Source organism: Triticum dicoccoides, chromosome 5A (genome assembly GCF_002162155.2).
Source record: "Triticum dicoccoides isolate Atlit2015 ecotype Zavitan chromosome 5A, WEW_v2.0, whole genome shotgun sequence".
Classification (NCBI taxonomy): domain Eukaryota; kingdom Viridiplantae; phylum Streptophyta; class Magnoliopsida; order Poales; family Poaceae; genus Triticum; species Triticum dicoccoides.
Window position 1 is genome coordinate 426,223,609 of NC_041388.1, and position 15,684 is coordinate 426,239,292.

Below are 15,684 nucleotides of genomic sequence, written 5' to 3' on the forward strand. Positions count from 1 at the left end.
GCTCATGTTGGTGAATGGGTATCAGGCTCCGACTCCGACAGCCACTCCGAGAGAAGTTATCACTCCGACTCCAAAGATACTCAAGATGAAGGTGTTGCCGGTCTAGCACTTGTGTCAACCAACTCCTATGACATCATTGACTCACCAAATGAAGGAATTGGAAGATGCTTCACGACCAAAGGTCCTAAGGTAACACACCCCGAGTATGTTGATTTCAATAGTGATGAAGATGACTTGTTAGGTGATGATTTGCTCGTTGACAACTCTAGTGATGAATACTATGATGAAATGTCAATTAATCATGCTAAGCAAGATAAAACGAATGACAATAATAAGGAGAAGATTGAGGCTCTAACTAAAGAAATAAACACTCTTAAGTTAGCTCATGAAACTATCTTCGAAGATCATCGAGAACTTTTAAGAGCTCATGAGAAATTACGCTTTGAAAAGCTCAATCTTGGGCAAGAGCATGAGTTCTTAAAAGCAATCAATGATGATCTCCGCCAGAAAAGTTCTTCTTACATTGCCAAGCGTTTACTCTTATCCACTTACATGCCTCAAGTCAAGTCTAGTAACAAGAACAAGAAAGATTCTTCCTCTAGCAGTAACAATGATCATGCTAAATCCAATATTGTCACTTCTAGTAGTTCTCTTGATTCCACTAATGATTCTCTTAGCCAAGTTACACTTGAGCAAGAAAATAGCTTATTGAAGGGAATTATAGAGAAAGGAGTGTACAAAAGCCTTGTCGGGAGTAAGCAATTCGAGGAAATTGTGCGCAAGCAAGGAATGCACCGGAAGAATCAAGGTGTTGGTTTTGAACGAAAGTTCAATGCCAATGGAGTTGAGTGGGAAGAAGATCAATACCCCAAGACAAAGTTTGTTCCTCAACAAGAAAAGTATGATACTTCTTTCAAGGGGACACAAGCTCAAGATGATCTTCCACCACAAGACTACAAGCAAAAAGGCGAGGACAAGCTTCAAGAGGAAATTGATGCATTTGAAGAAGCTCCTAAGACCTTAGTCAAGTGGATTCCCAAGACTACTTCAAGTTCCACTTCATCAAGTACGACTACAACTCCAAGGATTCCCATCAAGATGGTGTGGATCCAAAAGAAGAAGAACTAGAGAGTTCTTGAGGGTGACTCCGCCAACATACTTCACTCTTATCATTTTGGCAAGAACAAGTGCAATCAACTTCCACATCTTGCACTAGTTCAAGGAGTCACAAACCCTCTTATTGGTAAGACAAGGGACAAGGTAACCTAAAAGTTTTCATGGACATCATCTTGTGTGTGCATCACTCTATGTCTATGGATATCCTTGTTTGTTCCTTGCGGGACTAACCCATGTAGGTATTGAAAGTGCAATTCACTCAAAGGGATAGCTCCAAGTGATCTACATCAACATTGAGCATCCACATCTTCAACATCTACATGAAGTCATCATCGACAAAACCCGAGGTTAGTTCATCCCTCTAAGGGGGGATATCACATCTAGGGGGAGCTTTACTCTAAGACTTGAGCTAAAGCAACTCTAAAGATGTGAACACAACAATGCTTTATGTAAAAGTGGTAACCCCACTTGAGCTTAAACGATGAGTATGACCTATGATCAAGTGTTCTCACTTGACTCCTAAGTCAATATACTCATATATAGATGACCTTCTCATCGCAAATTGCTTGGTAGATGCTAGAATTGGTTGTGCATGCCTTGTCACATATTTCAATTGCCATCTTATTGTGTGAGCATGCTGGTTGCATATTTTACTCATTCGAGGACATCCACTTGTTGTTTTGATTGTTCGGTTTTATTTCCTTTTGCCAAGTGGATGGACAAGAATGCCTAAGAACCTCCTCTAGCTATCTATGCTTTTCTCGTCTCAAACTCTATTCATGCTACATCACAAAATTTGATCAAGTCAGATTCGAACCACTCTGTGTGAGGAGCGCTCGGAGTCCCCGATTCGTCATAGACTTAAACTTCCAAAACCTCTTTATGATTCTCGGTCTGACCGATACCCTACTTTCGGTCCTACCGAGATCATTAAGTTGATCTATGTTTTCAATCTTGGTGCAACCGATTTGAACCATTCGGTCACACCGAGTTGCAATAACTGTGTACAGTTTTGCATCTCGGTGCCACCGAGTCGTTCCACTCGGTCACACCGACAGGGTCAGGCTATATATAGTCACGGGCAAAAAAAAATTGGAAATTTCTCCGAACCCCTTCGCCCGCGCGATAGCCTGCTCTGCCAACTTGGTCTCCGGATCGTCTCCTCGCCGCCAGCCGCCTCCAGTCGCTGGTCTCCATCGCCGTCAATGGAATTCTACCCCGCCGTTGCCGCCGTAGCGAGTCTCCGCCGAACTAGGGTATGGACTCGATCTTTGTGCTATTCCCCAATCTGATTCTTAGCACATTGTGATCATCATGATTCTTGCCACGATTGAAACACTCCTGTCCAGTCAATGCGTTCGTAGATTAGTTTTGATTCGAAAATTTTAGGGTTAGGTTCCCGCCGAAACCATCTCGGACCCACCGAGTTGAAAAACTCGGTCCCACCAATTTGGCTTATGCCATTGCACAAGTGAGACTCGGTCTGACCGAGAATTACTTATCGGTGTGACCGATTTTGGAACTCTGTGAAACCCTAGCAGTCTCGGTGCCACCGAACTGTGACTCGGTCTTACCGAGTTCACTAGTTTAGGTGCCAAAACTGCTTCGGTATCACCGAGTTTAAAAATCGGTAGATCCGAGATGATTTCAGTGGGAAACTAAAACTAAGTTTTTGAATTATTCTTTTGCAAAAATCTCTGCATTTTGTGATGCTTATCCACTCTATCTCATCTATAACCTATTCACAGGGTCAGCAGTCAGAGTTTGCATCATGTCAGACCAAAGTGATAGCCAGAACTTGTAAGAGCAGCAAGACTTTTATGAGACAGTGCTGCTAGATAAGAAGCCAATTGTCTGTGATATGAGATGGGTTGATTGGCAATACATCAAGGACAACGAAGAGTACTACCCTGGAGTGCAGGACAGCTTCAAGGCATGTGGAGTAGAGGACTTTGTTGGGCAGAAGCTCACAAAGTGGAATGAGGAACTCATCATGCAGTTCTACTCCACAGCCCATTTCTATCCAGATGGCAGGATTGTATGGATGTCAGAGGGTACGAGGTATCAGTCAACAGTTGCTGAGTGGGCACAGCTCATTAATGCCCCAGAGGAGCAAGCAGATGACTTGGACATTTATGCCAATTAGAAGATGGACCACAACTCTATGTCCAATATGTACAAGGAAATTCCAAACGAGGCTCTTGAAACTTTCAAATTTGGCTCAGTGCACTATCTTCTGTCAGGGCTGCCAACTATCAATTGGATACTGAGGCACACCTTGTTGCCCAAGTCTGGAGATCACAAGATGATCAGAGGCCATGCAATAAATTTGCTTCATATATTTGATGTGCCACAGAAGTTCAAGGTGATGAGCCTCATGGTAGAGACCATCAAGAGGACTACAGCAGACCAGAAGAAGAGTTGTGGATATGCCCCACAGATTCAGGAGCTCATCAACTCAAAGATGGGCACAGGCATATACTTACTGGACAAGGAACACTTGCCCATCCGTCCAGATTTTGAAGATAATCAAGTGGTCATGACTGAGAATGAACCATCATCTGCACAAGCACAAGCAAAGAAGGAGAAGGCAATGAAGGAGAAAGCTGCCAAGATGCCAACTCAAGAGGAGGCATCTGAGTATTTCTTGAAAACCAAACAAGAGCAGCTTGGTTACTTGATTGCATCCACACTGAGGATTGAGCAAGGACTGGCCACCCTCACTCAGAATCAGCAGAGCCTAGAGAGAATCATGGAACAAAAGTTCTATGACTTGGATGTCAAAGTAACAGAGATTCAGTCTAAAGTGGAACAACTTCAGGATGACATGCAGGAGAGGAGAGGCAAGACTACAACTGATGCATTTGCCAGAGCGCCAAGAGCTCAGAGATCATATGCAGTGCTAGTTGCTGACACCAGAGCCACCACTTCTGCACCAGCTACAGCCTCAGTTCCACCAGCTCCAGCATCCACTTCAGCCTCAACTCCAACCACGTCTACAGAAGGCTTCGTCCTTGGAGTGCTCCGGACTCCACCGCCACTTGAAGATCAAGCCTGAGTGTCGACTTAGCACTATGCATTTTCTAGGAACTTTTTGGTAACTTTTTGCCAAAGGGGGAGAAAATGTATAGATCATAGGCTTCGAGAGAGAGTGTTGCTTTTTTCTCTCTTGCTTTATTTGGCAGTTTTTCGAACTTTGTTTGCTTTTGAGTGCTTGAGATACTATGTCATTGCTCGTGAGACATTGATGATCATGTGTTTGATCATAAGCTACACTTATGCATGCTTCATATATCTTATCTATCTTATGTGATCATTCACTATTCTTGGTGATGAGTGCATGTATTTCATTCTTATCATTTTAAGCGCTCCACCAAGATGTATGTGACATGGAAGAGTAACCCATGACTCTAACTCTTTGTGCATTTGCAGTCCAAAGCAAATTTTAAATATGCACAAATTTAGGGGGATCTCTCACTTGTCACATACTTCTCAAAGCGATGATATATTTCATGCTTATTATCATTTGTCGAAGCTTTGATCTATATGTTGTCATCAATTACCAAAAAGGGGGAGATTGAAAGTGCAACTATCCCTAGGTGGTTTTGGTAATTCATAACAACATATAGCTCATTGAGCTAATGCTATTCCAAGATGATTATTTCAGGAAAGCTCAATGATTGGCATGGCATGGATGTGAAAGTGGAACCCTCAAAATGCTAAGGACAAAGGATTGGCTCAAGCTCAAAAGCTCAAGACTCTTCATTTTATATTTTAGTGATCCAAGATCACATTGAGTCTTTAGGAAAAGCCAATACTATCAAGGAGGGATGAGGTGTTGCTTAATGAGCCTCTTGCTTCATGTGCTTAGTGATATGCTCCAAAACCCTCAACTACTTTCCCATATCCACATATGACCTAAACCCTAAGCCAAACTCGGTCCTACCGATTCTTTCTATCCGGCGCCACCGAGTTTCATTTGTCATAAGCCACTGCCAAACCCTAGCAATTCAGTTCTACCGATAGGGATCTCGGTCTCACCGAGATGGGATTGCAAACTCTCTGTTTCCCTTTCGTAACTTTTCGGTCTCACCGAAAGAGCGAATCGGTCCCACCGAGATTGCAATGTAAATTCAGTGTTTCCTTTTTGTAACTTTCCGGTCTGACCGAAAGAGCAAATCGGTCCCACCGAGATTGCCTGACCAACTCTCTGGTTAGCTAATTACCAAAATCGGTCTCACCGAGTTTGTGTAATCGGTCTCACTGAGATTACGTTATGCCCAAACCCTAACCATATCGGTCCTACCGAGTTGCATGTCAGTCCCACCGAAAATCTCTAACGGTCACTAGGTTTACCTTTTCGATCCGACCGAGTTTTTTGATTCGGTCCCACCGAGATTGGAAAACTGTGTGTAACGGTTGGATTTTGTGTGGAGGCTATATATACCCCTCCACCTCCTCTTCATTCGAGGAGAGAGCCATCAGAACACATACACAATTCCAACTCATATGTTCTGAGAGAGAACCACCTACTCATGTGTTGAGACCAAGATATTCCATTCCTACCATATGAATCTTGATCTCTAGCCTTCCCCAAGTTGCTTTCCACTCAAATCTTCTTTCCACCAGATCCAAATCCTATGAGAGAGAGTTGAGTGTTGGGGAGACTATCATTTGAAGCACAAGAGCAAGGAGTTCATTACCTACACACCATTTGTTACTTCCTGGAGATTGGTTTCTCCTAGATTGGCTAGGTGTCACTTGGGAGCCTCCGACAAGATTGTGGAGTTGAACCAAGGAGTTTGTAAGGGCAAGGAGATCGCCTACTTCGTGAAGATCTACCGCTAGTGAGGCAAGTCCTTCGTGGGCGATGGCCATGGTGGGATAGACAAGGTTGCTTCTTCGTGGACCCTTTGTGGGTGGTTGCTTCTTTGTGGACCCTTCATGGGTGGAGCCCTCCGTGGACTCGCGCAACCGTTACCCTTTATGGGTGGAGCCCTCCGTGGACTCGTGCAACCGTTACCCTTCGTGGGTTGAAGTCTCCATCAACGTGGATGTAGGATAGCACCACCTATCCGAACCACGGGAAAAACATCCGTATCTCCAATTGCGTTTGAATTCTCCAAACCCTTCCCTTTACATTCTTGCAAGTTGCGTGCTTTACTTTCCGCTGCCAATATACTCTTTGCATGCTTGCTTGAATTGTGTGATGATTGCTTGACTTGTCCTACAATAGCTAAAATCTGCCAAGAACTAAAATTGGGAAAAGGTTAAGTTTTTATTAAGTCAAGTAGTCTAATCACCCCCCCCCCTCTAGACATACTTTCGATCCTACACCTATCTAAAGTGAATGCAGCTGTCTCTAACGCATAACCTCAAAATGAAAACGGTAGATTGGTAAGAGACATCATAGATCGCACCATATCTCATAGGGTCCGATTACGACGTCCGGGCACACCATTACCTGATGGTGTTCCAGGTGGCTTCAACTGTGAAACAATTCCACAATGTCTTAAGTGTTTGCCAAACTCATAACTCAGAAATTCTCATTGATCAGATCGTAGGAATTTGATCTTCTTGTTATGATGATTCTTAACTTCACTCTGAAATCGCTTTGAACTTTTCAAACGTTTCAGACTTGTGCTTCATTAAGTAAATATACCTATATCTACTCAAATCGTCAGTGAAGATGAGAAAATAGCGATATCCACCGCACGCTCCAATTCTCATTGGATCACCCACATCTGCATGTATGATTTCCAACAAGTCACTTGCCCGTTTCATTGTACCTGAAAATGGGGTCTTAGTCATCCTGCCCATGAGGCATGGCTCGCATGTGTCAAGCGATTCAAAATCAAGTGACTCCAAACATCCATCGATATGGAGTTTCTTCATGCATCTTATGCCAATATGACCTAAGCGGCAGTGCCACAAGAAAGTGGTACTATCATCATTAACTCTACATCTTTTGGTGTGAACATGTGTATCACCACGACCGAGATTCAATGAACCATTCACATAGGGTGCATGACCGTGAAAGGTATCATTCATGTAAACAGAATAACCATTATTCTCTAACTTAAATGAATGACCGTATTGCAATGAACATGATCTAATCATATTCATGCTCAACGTAGACACCTGATAACATTTATCTAGATTCAATACTAATCCCGAAGGCAGATCGAGCGTGCGATGGTGATCTCATCAACTTTGGAAACACTTCCAACACATATTGTCGGTGTCAAAACCGGCGGATCTCGGGTAGGGGGTCCCGAACTGTGCGTCTAGGCCGGATGGTAACAGGAGGCAAGGAACACGATGTTTTACCCAGGTTCGGACCCTCTTGATGGAGGTAAAACCCTACGTCCTGCTTGATTAATATTGATGATATGTGTAGTACAAGAGTAGATCTACCATGAGATCAAGGAGGCTAAATCCTAGAAGCTAGCCTATGGTATGATTGTTGTATGATGAAGTTGTCCTACGGACTAAAACCCTCCGGTTTATATAGACACCAAAGAGGGTTAGGGTTACACAAAGTCGGTTACAATGGTAGGAGATCTTGAATATCCGCATCGCCAAGCTTGCCTTCCACGCCAAGGAAAGTCCCATCCGGACACGGGACGAAGTCTTCAATCTTGTATCTTCATAGTCCTGGAGTCCAGCTGAAGGTATAGTCCGGCTACCCCAACACCCCTAATCCAGGACTCCCTCAGTAGCCCCTGAACCAGGCTTCAATGACGACGAGTCCGGCGCGTAGATTGTCTTCGGCATTGCAAGGCGGGTTCCTCCTCCAAATTCTTCATAAAAGTTTGTAAACACCAAGAGTAGTGTCTGGCTCTGCAAAATAAGTTTCCACATATTGCCATAGAGAGAATAATACTAACACAAACCTAATCTGCTGACGTATTCCACAGCGTGACATCACACTACGGCCAAGCCTTTATTCGAATCGTTTTCACTTTTCCGCCTCAGCGTGTTTTGCGAGGCGGTTTCCTTGGCACGTCTTGTCAAAGCAGAGATCATGTCCCCCATTTACGGGATTCTCATCAATACGGACGTGGGTAACCCAACCGCGCCATTTATCATGGCGCTTGGGAGGCAAGCGAGTTTTACTAGGCTGGTGGGGACGCATAGTCGCATCCGCTCATATAAGGGGATAAGGATCCACCTTTTTATCTACGCCTTCTTCCTCCTTTGCATATCCATCTTCTGCGCACCCGAGCTCCAGTGCCCAAGCCCGCACTTCCTACCTCAACCTTCTCCAACAATGTCCGGAGCGGGAGGCAAGTGGATGGTCTCCTCCGTTACGGAGGGCCATGTCAAAAGGCTAAGGAAGGCTGGATACCTGTTCAAAGACATCACGCACCGGCTTCCTGAGGAGGGGCAGCTTCTCCCCACCCAAGGCTCCATGAGAGGGTAGTATTTCTTCCCCACTTCCTCCGCGGACTGGGTTTTCCTCTCCACCCACTTGTCCGCGGGCTCATGTTCTACTATGGCTTAGATTTCCACGATCTGGCCCCGAACTTCATCCTCAATATCTCGGCGTTTATCATCGTGTGCGAGGCTTTCCTCTGCATCCGCCCCCATTTCGGCCTCTAGCTCAAGACCTTCAACATCAAGCCACAGGTGGTGCGCGGCAACCAGGCGGAGTGCAGAGGTGCCATGGCGGGCAAAATAGCCAACGTCCTATGGCTCGAGGGCTCCTTTGTGGAGACCTTGAAGGGGTGGCAGTTAAGGTGGTTTTACATCACCGAGCCACGCAATCCGAAGTGGATCGCAGCCCCTGAATTCCGATCTGGACCCCCTACGCGGCTCACGTCCTGGAAGGAGACGGGCTTGTCGTGGGGCGACGAAGAAGAGGTGACCGGACTGCAAAAATGCATCCAGTCCCTGGTGAACAAGCAGCTCAAGCTTGTCAACGTAGTCCAGGTCATGCTCGTCCGCCGGATCCTTCCGTGTCAAGAATGGGACTTTAATTTGTGGGAGTTCAACTCGGTGCAGCACCGAACTCTATGCACGCTCTTTGATACGACATATGAAGATGTCTGGAAGGGGCTAACCAAAGGCGCCGAGGCTCCCACATCCGCCTCCGAAGACCGCGGATTCAGCTCGCAGCGTCCTGCAGGCGAGGTAAAATATTTTCATCTTTTACAGGATGTTAAGTTTTCTTCATAGTTTGACTCTATGCGGGATCTAAACTCCCTCACCTTTGACAGGCTTGGCAGGCGAAGTCCGGACTGATTAACTGTCCGGCTCCCTTGCCTAAAGACCTAGCCCCTGCTCTCCTAGTGAAGCTGCTGGTTCCGGCACCTTATGTGGTGCCGTAGAAGAAGGCCAAGAAGAAGAAGGCCACATGGACTCGAAAGAGTTCCCGGCATATGGTGGTGTCGGACTCGTCGTCCGACGAGTCCGAGACGCACTCCTCCCGTGAAGATGAGGAGGAGGAAGAAGAAGCCTCTCCCCCTCCAGCGGGGAGAGGAAAGAAGAGGAAGGCCGCCCTAGTAGGGGAGGCCGAGGGGTCCAAGAAGAGGAAAACCCCTCCGCCGGACTACGCCCTCGACGCCGACAAGGACGAAGAGGAGTGGCCGGACAGGGCCAAGCGTCCGGCGAAATCATAAGTGTTCAGATACCAGAGCAACTCATGATATTCCTTTTGTTGCACAGCTTTCCCTAATGTCGAATGTAATCATGCAGCCCACCCAAGGACGGGCTCGACGAGTCGTCGAGCGGCTCCCTGGATTCATCGGACGTGAATTCAGTTCTGCCCGCTGCCTCCCCCTGTGCTGCGGATGACACCGAAGTGGCGTCGCGACAAGCTCCGGGGCCAGAGGAGGCGGTCCAGGAGGAGCCGCGAGGCGACCTCCCGGACTCCATGAGTAAAGGGGACAAGACCCCCCAGGGCTCCAAGTCCGGCTTTAAGCCGGACACCGCGCCGGAATCATCAACGGTTCCGGACCGCGGCAGGCGAACTCCTGCCAAGAGGAGCAAGCCTATTGAGCCAGCGTCCTCCGTCCAACCGGAGGCGCCGGGCAATCTGTTGGAGGTGCTTGAGGGCGCCTCCATCGACGAGGAGCACCATACCATCATGAGTACGGTGGTCCAGAAGGTTCGGTCCGCCAAAAGCGGACTGACTGAAGCTTGTGCTAGCCTTGCTTAAGTAAAAAAATATGTAAAAATATTACCGCATAGACAGTAGCCCCTGATGCTCTGTTTGGTGTTCGGAAAGAAAAACCAAATAGAGGATCTATTAAATATTGCAGGAGTCTAACTAAAAAGGAGTCAATATACGTATGCAGGCTTCGCTGCTGGCCACCGCCGCACTGACTGCGGAGGTGGGTGCCCTGAAGCAGGGCCTCGAGCGGACCGAGCAAGAGCTCGGCCTTGCCAAATGGCAGCTCGAGGAGAAAGAAGGTAAGAGATACCTTATAGAAAAAATGCCTATAAGAAGACGCAATTGCAAAAAATGACAGGAGTATACTGCTTATTGTAGGGGCCACAACTGAGGTGGCGACCCTCAAGCAGGCACTGTCCGAGGCCGAGAAGAAAGCGGCCACGGAGCGTACCAAGCGGGAGAAATATGAGGCGCAGGTCGGCGAGGTGCAGCAAGAGCTTCAGGCTCTCATGAAAAAACATGAGAGTTTGGAGCTCGACTCGAAGACGCGAGCGTCTGAGCTTGCTGCGGCCCTTAAAACTGCCAAATCTGCCAAGGCCGAAGCCCAGTAGGCCCTCCAGGAATTGGATGCGGTGAAAAAGATAGCGGCGGGTAAGGCATTCTCTATGCAAAGCAGACATATAAAAGTAAACTACTTGTTACTTACCCGAATCCGGAGCTCTCCAGGGGCTTTCGCAGATCTTCCCCACAGCGTATCCGATGCCGCTGCATTCTACCGAGCCGAGGAAGGCAGCTCAGCGGAGAAGGTGTTCTGGTCTTAGTACGCTGAGGCCGGACACTCTGTGCCCCTGAGCGACCAGCTGAAGCAGCTGGTCGAGCTCCACAAGGCGGCCGAACAGGCCCTGAAGGGCTTCATAGTTCGGCTATGGCCTGGAGAGGCCCTGCCTGGGACCTACTTCAGACTGGTGCAGCGGCTAGTGGAGGCTTGTCCAAGGCTCGAGGTCATCATGCGCTCCGTCTGCATCGAAGGTGCCCGTAGGGCCCTTGCCCGTGCAAAGGTGCACTGGGGTAAGCTGGACGGTGAGAAGCTTGTGAAGGACGGGCCGCCGCCGGGGAAGGAGCATCGCAAGCCCGAGAACTATTACAAGGATGTTCTGGCCGGTGCCTGCCTTATGGCAGATGAATGCACCAAGGATGTAATTTTTGAATGAACTCGCTCGTGTTATCCTGTGCGCTGAAAACTTGTTCATATGCGCTAAGAAATGCTTGTTGAATTTAAAATATTACTTTCTGTGCGGCCGTTTATCAAAAAATTGAGAGATGGCCAGTCGTCGGCTTCTGCCCCCATGCCACTAGTGCTGGGGTGTTCGGGATAAACCTGAGCGCTCTTTTTCCCATGATTGGGTCCATCGAGGGAGGTGATCAGCACAACGAACAAGGCAATCGGACTATAATGCTTGAACACTCTCACTTAGCCATAGAACTCTATAATTTTAAATTTCGGTGAAGCCCCTAGTATTCGGAAGACCGAGTTCGGGGCACTATCCACGCCTTGGCCGGACAAAGCCGGTTCCTGCTCGAAGCGGCATAAGCCGTTAGGGACTCAAAAAACCTCTCGAACAGCGATCGGTCTCTCGCCTCATCATGACAGTCGGTTTTAGCTTTCTCTACTGAGGTGCTCAGCCCAGCTCAACTGGGGCACAATCGCAGTAGTTCTCCTAGTGCTACCTTAGCCGATATAGCGGAACGTAAGGCACCAAAACATAGGAGCTGGGCAAACCCAACCATTGACCCAAATCATGATACGGAGCCGATGCATATAGTGCTATAAGTTTGGGGTGCCGCACTTGTGAAAGTGTACGGACTTCTCATGCGCATATTGATGGGTACTGAAGCCCCTGGCGTATTTTTGCCGTACCACAGTGTACGGATGCAACATGTTATTAATAAACATATATATATAGGGTATAATGCAAAAAATAGACAAAAAGCTATGCATTGTTTATAGAAAGGTTGCTATGAAAGCGGAACGATACAAATAGTGTGATAAGCAAAAGAAATTGGACTATTTAACATGTCCTGGCCAGGGGCAGGCCGCGGAATTGTATTAAAAAATAGGTATACTGCTCGCAATAGTGACCACCTGGGAGTTCCATAATGCGGCGTGGCTTGTCTGCTTTCCTGGATCTTGCATCGTTTGTGCCGCAGTTGAATTTCCGAACGGGTCATCCGAAATATGGAGTCCTGAGAGTAAGAGAAAAAAAGAAAAAAAAGGAATCCGGTAGCCCCTTGTGCGGTTTAAGCCGTATTTCGGGCGTGCCGTGATAGTGCCCCATCCCTTGTGCCCATGGTATTTCAAGAGCGTAGTTATGTACGCGAAGCACTGGTTTTGCTATATCGCGAGGGCTAGGGTTGGGGACGCATTGCTACGCTAGCTCAGAACGTGCCAGGCGGTCTTGTTGTAGGGTACTCCGGGCGCGCTTGACAGTGTCCGGCTTTTTGAAGGCCGAACTGGAGAACTGCCTAGAGAGGCTGCTTTGTACTTCTCCTGCGAGCGCTGCCGTGTGCTCCTCCGTTCGGAGGGAGCGTTCAGTGTTCCCATTGACCGTGATTACTCCTCTAGGGCCTGGCATCTTGAGCTTGAGGTATGCATAGTGCGGTACCGCGTTGTATTTTGCGAATGCGGTTCGCCCGAGCAGTGCGTGATAGCCACTACGGAATGGGACTATGTCGAAGATTAACTCCTCGCTTCGGAAGTTATCCAGAGATCCGAAGACCACTTCCAGTGTGACTGAGCCTGTACAGTTGGCTTCTACACCTGGTATGACGCCTTTAAAGGTCGTTTTGGTGGGCTTGATCCTCGAGGGATCTATGCCCATTTTTTGCACTATATCCTGGTAAAGCAGGTTCAGGCTGCTACCGCCGTCCATGAGGACTCTTGTGAGATGAAATCCGTCAATGATTGGGTCTAGAACAATGCGGCGAAGCCGCCGTGACGGATGCTAGTGGGGTGGTCCCTTCGCTCAAAGGTGATCGGGCAGGAGGACCATGGGTTGTACTTTGGGGCGACTGGCTCCATCGCATATGCGTCCCGTAACGCACGCTTCCCCTCCCTCTTGGGGATGTGGGTTGCGTATATCATGTTCACCGTTCGCACTTGCGGGGGAAATCCCTTCTGTCCACTGTTGTTCGGCGGCCTGGGCTCCTCCTCGTCGTTGTTATGCAGCCCCTTGTCTTTGTTTTCAGCTCTTAACTTGCCTGCCTGCTTGAACACCCAACAGTCCCTGTGGTGTGATTGGCTGGCTTTTCAGGGGTGCCATGTATCTGGCACAAGCGGTCGAGTATTCGGTCCAAACTGGATGGGCCCTGAGTATTTCTTTTGAATGGCTTTTTCCGTTGACCGGATTTGTAGCCCCGGAATCCGGCATTAACTGCCGTATCCTCATTGATGTCGCTGTTAACGCGGCACTTTTGTTTGTTCCGACGCGACCTGTCACTTTTGTCCTTGGTATTCGAATTACCAGGTTTCTTGGTCAAATTGTTGTTGCGAGCTAGTCAGCTGTCTTCTCCCACGCAAAAGCGGGTCATGAGTGTCGTGAGGGCTGCCATAGATTTCGGCTTTTCCTGTCCCAGGTGCCGGGCAAGCCACTCATCACGGATATTATGCTTGAAGGCCGCTAAGGCCTCTGCGCCCGGACAGTCGACTATCTGGTTTTTCTTTGTTACGAACCATGTCCAGAATTGCTTGGCTGATTCCTCTGGCTGCTGAATTATGTGGCTTAGGTCATCGGCGTCCGGTCGTCGCACATAAGTGCCCTGGAAGTTGTCAAGGAATGCGGCTTCCAGGTCCTCCCAAGAACTGATTGAGTCTGCTAGCAAGCTGTTAAGCCAATGCCGGGCCGGTCCCTTAAGTTTGAGTGGAAGGTATTTGATGGCGTGTAGATCATCGCCGCGGGCCATGTGGATATGAAGGAGATAATCCTCGATCCATGCCGCAGAATCTGTTGTGCCATCGTACGATTCGATGTTTACGGGTTTGAAGCCCTCAGGGATTTTATGATCCATTACTTCATCTGTGAAGCATAGTGGGTGTGCGGCGCCTCTATATTGGGCTATATCACGACGCAGCTCGAAGGAGCTTTGTCTGTTGAGTTTGGCCCGGCCGGATTTATTGCATCCAGAGTGACGATCACCGTTACGTGCCGTGGGGCACCTGCGTGATCCGTAGATCGATCTTGTTTGCCTTGCCTTGTCCTCCAGTATGTCGCGCAGGTCAGGCGCATTTTCCTGTGCCTTAGTATGCTTGACGGGGCGTCGGGGCATGGCTTGAGTGGAGGGCCAAGAGGCCTCTCTGTCGCGGCCACGAGGTGGTCGGTCGGCCATGTCATGCACTGGTGATGTAGGTGCTTCCTCCTCTAGTCGGGGTAGCAGCCTGCGCTTTGGGTAACTCTTGGAGGGGCGTTCGAGTTCATACTCTTTGGCCGCAAGGACTTCAGTCCATCTATCAGCTAGCAAATCCTGATCAGCTCTAAGCTGTTGCTACTTTTTATTGAGGCTACTTGTCGTGGCCATAAGCATGCGTGTAAAACGCTCTTGTTCGGCGAGATCCTCTGGCACGACGAACTCGTCATCGTCGAGGCTTGCCTCGTCTTCGGAGGGAGGCGTATAATTATCGTCCTCAACCTCTTGGTCCGCCGCCCTCTCATGAGGGCTGGCTTCTCTGTCCTCCTGTGCTGAATCTTGCTGGAGGGGGTGTTCTTCGGCGTTGTCTGGAGTAGTATTATCTCCCGTGCCGGAATCGCCGTTTTTGCTATGGCGGGATTTAGAGTGGCGCCGCTGACGCTGGCGCTTGGGCTGTTTCTTAGAGGTATCGTCCCCCGCTGTTCCATCGCCATCTCCAACTTTTGGAGTGTCCACCATATATATGTCATATGACGAGGTGGCCTTCCAGCGCCCTACAGGTGATGGTTCTTGTTCGTCTCCTGCATCGTCGTCCATGCCGTCGATGTCTTCGGAGTCGAAGTCAAGCATGTCGGTTAAGTCGTCGACAGTGGCTACGAAGTGGGTGGTGGGTGGGTTTTGAATTTCTTCATCGTCCGCATCCCAACCTTGCTGACCGTAGTTCGGCCAGGGCTCTCCTGATAAAGAGAGAGACTTTAGAGAATTCAGGATGTCGCCGAAGGGCGAGTGCTGAAAGATGTCCGCGGTGGTGAACTCCATTATCGGCGCCCAATCGGATTCGATCGGCAGGGGCGCGGGGGGCTCGGAGTTCGGAGAGGAATCCGGCTCCTCGGAGTCACGGGCCATGCGGAGTGCGGGGCTGGAGTTCGGCTCGATCGCCTCTGAGATCGCAGCCCCTGAGGCAGCGTCCAACCGCTGATCCTCGATCGGCGCAGTAGGCTCTGAATCAATGGTCAGAACCGATGCGTGTGCGGCCTCCAAGGCGCTGT